This window comes from Carlito syrichta, unplaced genomic scaffold, assembly GCF_000164805.1.
Source record: "Carlito syrichta isolate Samal-C Ts95f unplaced genomic scaffold, Tarsius_syrichta-2.0.1 Scaffold287339, whole genome shotgun sequence".
Taxonomy (NCBI): Eukaryota; Metazoa; Chordata; class Mammalia; order Primates; family Tarsiidae; genus Carlito; species Carlito syrichta.
In genome coordinates, this window is record NW_007231435.1 from 25,157 (window position 1) to 32,334 (window position 7,178).

General features: G+C 42.3%; 1 pseudogene across 1 annotated transcript in view; it reads left to right on the forward strand.

The window, feature by feature from the left end:
* The first annotated feature begins 1,756 nt into the window (after positions 1–1,756).
* The window catches only part of LOC103254690, a 10,670-nt pseudogene continuing 5,248 nt past the window's right edge, over positions 1,757–7,178 (forward strand). Inside the window, exon 1 of the transcript XR_503977.1 lies at positions 1,757–1,864. The product of XR_503977.1 is annotated as a casein kinase II subunit beta pseudogene (transcript). The remainder of the gene's footprint in view (positions 1,865–7,178) is intronic.

Here is a 7,178-nt window from a genome sequence, read left to right on the forward strand (position 1 = left end):
TTTGGGAGGTGGAGGTGAGAGCATTGCCTGAGCCCAGGGGTTTGAGATCAGCCCGGGAAACTTGGCAAGACTTCATCTCCATAGTAAATCAAAAAATTTGCCCCACCTGGTGGTGTGTGCTTGTAGTTCCAGATACTTGGAAGGCTGAAGCCGAAGGATCACCTAAGCCCAGCAGATTGAAGCTGCAGTGGCCATGAGCATGCCACTACACTCCAGCCTGGGTGACGGAATGAGATTCCAACTCAAAAAAAGAAAAAGAAAAAAATAAATAAGGAAGTCCCAGGTCTAGAATTCAGCACTGGGTAGCTCATTTAAAACATAGTGTCTTGCTACATGAGGTGGGTTCATGCTTGTAATCCTAGCACTTTAGGAGGTGGAAGTGGGACGATTGCCTAAGCCCAAGGGTTCAAGACCAGCCTGGGCAACTTTGCAAGACCTTGTCTCTACAATGAATCAAAACATTAGCTGGGCATGGTGATGCACACCTGTAGTTCCAGCTACTTGGAAGGCTGAGGTGGAAGGATTCCCTAAGCCCAGCAGGTCAAGGTTGCAGTGGCTGTGAGTGTGCCACTGCACTGCAGCCTGGGTGACTGAGTGAGACTCAACTCAAAAAAAAAAAAAAAAAAAAAAAATCTACAAAGACAGATTCTACATTTTCTACATTTTAACCCCTATCAATCTAAATTCAGGATTAAACTGAATACTACTGAAGAACCACTAAAATAGAGCCTATGTCAATGCCAATGCCCAGTAAAAGCAATGATACTTGGTGCAGACAGCAGATCACCAGTGGTCTCCTGTGGTGGTTAATCTGTTCTGTTAGAGAGGACTTGAACACTATCAGGGGACTCAGAAATCCCTGAAGTGACTTTGTAGAGTCCTGTATGATAGTGTTCACAAATTACTTGAAACATTTGGAAGTTGCTGCTATGGTCAACTGTAAGCTTAAGTACTGTCTTTTATATTACATAATTCCCATGTACCTCTTCAATGTTCAAAATCATCAATATCCACAGCAACTATACAGGCCTAGGAGTTTGCAAATTAGGCTACAATGAGGTTTTCTGTCTTGCAAGGTATTAATACAGAAATACTCAAGTAAAAATTATCTTTCTTGCAACCAGGAATCTAACTCTTAAGAATTAGTTTCTTGACTTAAAGTTTAAACAATTTCAATAACTTCTCAGGCTTAAACACAAATAACCACACAGGGCTCAAAAAGAAGAACCTTTTTTTCCCTAAATGATGACTCATTCTGTCTTTTGTGAATAATTGAGCAAAAATTTCACACAGCAGAGTACACTTAGACTTTCAAGTCTGGGCTGAAGAAGGACTATTTTTTGCAAACCACTTTTCCTATCCCAGCAAGAAGAACTTCAATAAGGAATATATTTTGGAGTCATGATTATTTTCTGTCTTCTACCATCCCCAACCAAATGGGTCATTGAAACAAAATCTGAATGAAAATTATAGAAATGGTTGAACAGATCACTCGATCACATTGACACTGATACATAACATAAGCTAGTATCTGCATCTATAATGTGCAAGATCTCTCGCTCTCTTTTTTCCTTTCTTGCCCTTTCCCTGTGGAAGACTAAGCTGACTTTTTTTTCCCTTTTCATTGCCAAATTCTTAACTTTCAATTTGATAGGATTTACTCTCCAATCTGACTCTGGAAGATAAAGAAGGAAAAGCCAAAGTATCTTATGACCCTATAAAACTATTGTTAGGGTGCAGATAGGGTGAGGTTGGGATGGAAGGATGGAGAGAGAGGTGCAGCGCTGCCGGAACTGACAAGCCAGAGGTGCACACTGGCAACCCAGAGATCCGAGGAATGCAAAGAATTGCAACACACAAAGAGGTAAGAACAAAAAAGATTTATTTAAGAAAGCTTCACTCCCCACAGACAGGGAGCAGGCCTGCACTCTAGGTGAGTGTGGCCCCGTAGCCCCTCAAGCCCCAGCTTTACTTTAATCCTTCCCCTTGGGCTGTTGCACTCAGGTAGGTGTGACTGCTGTGACTTCCTCATTGACCATCTGGAAATGTCTTGGAGATCCTGTGACACAGAGACCCGCTAATGTTTGCCCATATTCTCACAGCCTCTAGAGAAGGGCTTGATAAGGTTTCCAGTGCTCCTATAAATTCCTGAATAACATTCCTTAGAGCTAATGGAGGATGCATTTCCCTTTATCTCCTATGCATTCCCAGCAGGTAGCTTTGGGGGATTCTTGATTTTCCTGCAGATGGCACCCAACCTACAGGAAGATTGAATACCCATTTACTTCTCCTTCTGAGCTGTCTCAAGTCCTGCGATCTGCATAGCTTTTGTAATACATGAAGTCATAGGTCTTATAAATTCCCTTTACTCTAGGCAAGCGTGATTGCCAATCTGCCTGGCTTTAGGGCACCAGGAAGTCTGGGCAGAAAACTCTGAGGGGAGGTGGTCCTGGTCACTACACATTGAGTATGCAATGGGTTGATACTTGTCGTGTTGGGAAGTCTGTGTTTCTGAAAAGACAAAGTTGGCAAAGGTAGTCTTTACCTAAATTATGCATTATTCCAGAACATAGCTTTTACTTTCTCATTATTGTATTAAGGTTTAGGAACAAGATTTTTTTTTTTTTTTTGAGTTGGAGTCTCACTTGGTCGCCCAGACTGGAGTGCAGTGGCCGCTCCCGGCCACCACAACCTCGACCTGCTGGGCTCCGTGATCCTTCCGCCTCAGCCTTTCGAGTAGCCGGAATTACAGGCGCGCGCTACCACGCCCGACTAATTTTTTGATTTATTGTAGAGATGAGGTCTCGCTGCCCAGGCAGGTCTCGAACCCGTGGGCTCAGGCAATCCACTCACCTCAGCCTCCCAAAGGCGCGGGATTACAGGCTGAGCCACCGAGCCTGGCTAGGAACAAGATTTAAAAAGTATTTCCCCACTCTCTGTCTGTCCGTTCAACTATCTTTTGGGGTCTCTTGCATATTTTAAAAACAATCACCTGATCTCTTTAAAGTCTACCATCACCATCACCAACAATGAAACTTCATCTACATATCAAGACACTCTGCTCCCTTGTCTTTCTCAAGTTGCCTATTTCTCTTACTGCTTTCACAATTTCTTAGATAACTATGCTGACTGGTCATCAGTCAGAAAATCTGAAATCAGCTATAGCCTGAGGGCCTCTCCTGGAACCATCTCACCTCCCTGGAAAGAACCAGCGTAATCTCACATGTGTTGATTTATGGTTTCTTGTAAATTCTATTCTCCTAAATTTTATATAACCAAGATACCATTCAACAACAGTGGGCATACATTCTCAGGACCTTCTGGAGATATATGTCATATGTCTAGGTCCCCAGGTTGGCCCGAATAAACCATCTTAAAATATTTTTCAGAGTTTGGCATCTTTTTGTCAGCATTTCCTTTAGTCTTTCCTCCCTTCATCTCTCATGCCTCAACCAGACACCCCTCTTGCCATATGTGGTGATAGACTTGCCATTGTGGCAGAGAGGGAACTGATAGCAGTTAAAAGTATTCCCTTTCAGAGATCAATCAGCAAGCTCAGAAAACCTGCCAGACAAGTTTTTGCTTGGGAAAGCCAAATAGCAGAGAATGGTTTTCTTGGAAATGCAAAAGAGTGACCAATTCACAGACTCATCCAAATCCCCCCCTTTTGAAGTGGACAGTTTACAGCCCCTACTTGTCCTGCGTTTCCTGGAAACTATTTGTTCTTTGAAAATCTGATTTTGTTGAGTACAACCTTGTCAATTCCACAGAAAATGTGTAATCGCTCAACAGGACTCCCTTCCTTTACCTAAACAAAGGTATAAGACCCCTCTTCTCCCTTTCTGGGGGTTTGGCCTGGGAGCATTAGACCGCCGAGTCTGCTGGCATAAATAAAATTACCACTTCTATAATAGTCTCGGTGTCATGACCTCTCTGTCTTCCTGCTTCATTATTCTGGTGCACTGGCCAGGAAAGGAGAGTTTGGAGACGTTGTGTTCCACTTCTTTTGTCATTGGGGTGCAACCTCCAGGATGACAGGAAGGGCAATCTCGCCTGGTGTGCAATGGACCTTTTGATACGTAGGAGGGAGGCCCCTCCTGGTGCACTGAAGCTCAGACCACGAAAGCACAACATGGACCCAAGAGACGAGGAACTGGCATAAGGATGACCACCTGACGGAAAGGACAGAAAGACCGCCCGACAGAAAGGGTAGAAATAAGGGCCTTTGCATAGACCTGCCAACGGATGGCAGAAGGGGAGCTTGATCACCTCCTGGAGTCTGCTAGTAATCTTCAGCCTGAAGGAAAGGGCTGAAAGGCAGTGGAAGGCAACACTGTCTGAAGATGAACCCATGGACTCCTAGGATTAGGGCAGAGGGTTGAAGAATGTGCTGTGTGATTGTGTGTGAATGAAACGGATGGTGGGAGGGCTCCACATAAAGTAAGTCTGCGTTGGGGGTGTACCAACCTGCCAATTGCTAAGAGGTATCTGAGATATCTTCACAAGGAGTATGGCTGGAGAGGAACGAAACAGATGTTTCCCATATCCCTCATTCTCTTGTTTGTGTGTGTCTGTTGTTTTGAATCTGCTAAGGAGGTGGTTGAGTTATTGTGCTTTGTTTGATGAGACATGTCGTCTTTTAAAAACTTGATTGGCAGCTGTTTCTTTATGTCATTTTATGTTTCCCTCCCTGTATTTGTATGGTGTTTCTCCCAACCCGTTGGCACTGTTAAAATTCCTGCCTTTTGTTGTTAAGATTGTGGGAAAATTGCCTGCTACGCATGTGAAGTGCTACTGGTTATCTTGAATTCTTTCCCGGGACCACACCCACTCCCTTCCTTAGCCTATGTTCTCCTTCATAAATTCTGAAGGAAGTTCATTCTAATGCACCTGCAAAGAAACATAGAAATGTCTCTTATATGCTATTTAGCCTTTGCTAACTCAGTGCAAGTTAATGCCAGCCTTGTAGAAAATTTTGTAATCTTTCTCTGGCAACTAAGGGACTGAATAGATTGTTCTTGTTTTCAAATGCTAGAAGCCAGGTTAGTTGAAAGTAAGTCTGTTTCTAAAGGTTTAGGCCTTGCCTAAGATCCTAATCAACTACTTGCTCCTGTAAAACTGTTGGGAAATCTCTTAAAGTCATATAATGTATGCTAAGTCCCTACTTTAAATTGTAATGCTAGATAACACTAATGCTTGCTTTTTTGGCTATGTCTGACTAGCATACCCTTTAAAAAACTGGTAAAGCTTTAAATGCTGAATACTTTGCAAGACTTAATAAGGCACGGGAACTGGTCATTCCCACCTGATTAAGTCACCTTGCAAGTTCAGTAAGGAACAGGTCAAGTACAAGGCACACTCTGTGGAGCATAGAGTGAGACCTAATCACTCTCACTTAATTGTCCACGTCTTACAACTAAGGCTACTGTTTAGTAATTCATGAGGATTTTTGACAATTTTGCCTGTTCATAATTAGGAATAAGTAGAAACAGATGATTTTACATATTTTGTGGTCTGTTCACTCTAAAAAGGGTTCGTACCAGGCCATTTTGTAGGCATCACTGGAAAGTCATAGAACAAAAAAGAGGGCTTCAAGAAGGGCTGAGAACACTCAGCTTGGAAGAAGTCATCAGGGTTCTAGCGATTCCTGGCATTGCTGTTTATGGCTTTTTTTTTTTTGAGTTGGAGTCTCATTCTGTCGCTCAGACTGGAGTGCAGTGGCCGCTCCCAGCCACCACAGCCTCACCTGCTGGGCTCCGGCGATCCTTCCACCTCAGCCTTCCGAGTAGCCAGAATTACAGGCATGTGCTACCACACCTGGCTGATTTTTTGATTTATTGTAGAGATGAGGTCTCACTGCCCAGGTGGGTCTCAAACCCGCGGGCTCAGGCAATCCACTCACCTCAGCCTCCCAAAGGTGCGGGATTACAGGCTGAGCCACTGAGCCCGGCTAACTCTGGTTATTCTTATGCTGCTATGAATGTGGTCAATCTGGGCACTAAAAGCACAATTGTTCTTAATGGCCTAAGCCCCCAGGACCTTGTCCAACATCTGGACTAAAAAGCCACTGAAAGAGAAGGTGTGGCCTCTCTTGAAGGGGAGGGGGAACACCTAGCTTGGTGATAATGGCTGCTGATTGAAGGAAGAGGGCACGGCCCAGCCCAGTGCTCTGTTTGCCATCACCTCAGAGAAACCCTTGGTCTATATGAATGTGGTTGGCATCCAAATTAATTTCTTAATTAATACTGAAGCTAAGTTTTTAGCCCTTGTGCTGATACTGAACTTTTCTCCTAAAACCTGCTTTCTAGCGGGAATTAAAGGTGTTCCAAAACTTAAATGTTTCACCTAACAGTTACTAAAAGGTGAATTCAAATTATGATTGTAAAAGGTTATCTGTGAATAAATAAAAAGGAAAGTAAAAAGCAAAGGAAAAGTATAAAAAGATTGTTAGTGTACAAATAAGGTTTTAGTAAGGAAAAAAAGAGGAATATAAGAAAAAAAAATTTTTTTTTTATCAAGAAGAGATCTTATTGGTAAATTTCTGTCCTATAATAAAGTAGATAGTTATCTGAGAATTTTTTAAAAGGGGGTAAAGAACAAAAATAAAATAGTATAAGCATGCCAAAAATGGTATAAGAAAAGTTTATGAAAAAAATATATATATTCGAAAGAAATCAACAATCTAGGCATAATAAAGTCTTTTCTGGATGCAACTCTTCAAACATTTTCAGATTTCCCTTCGAATTTTATATAAAATTTACTTGAGTGCCTAGTTCAAATTACAGTCTAAAACAATCTGTCAGGCTACCATTATAGTCCAGAAATACATTAAAAACTCCAAAGGCTGGTACTTGTAATAAAGCCACAGAAATTAAAGTTTATCATTTAAGTTATGCTAACAACTTCAGGCCTTGTAGCTTTTGTACAAAAGGTAATCAGCCACTACCTGTAATTGTCAAAATGTATGCCTGACTTTATTCATTTTATTGAGCCAGAATCCAGTAATTTCATGCCCACATAACAGTCATGCAAGAATTCCAGTTAGTGCCTGCACACAATGCCACTGCTGAAACAAATCTGGACAGGGAGTCAGACCAGGAGAGATTTTTGATCTCTGGCTAGGCAGGACTACGCCCATTATCAGCTCTGAAGAAATTGCAGAAAACGGACCTCACCCC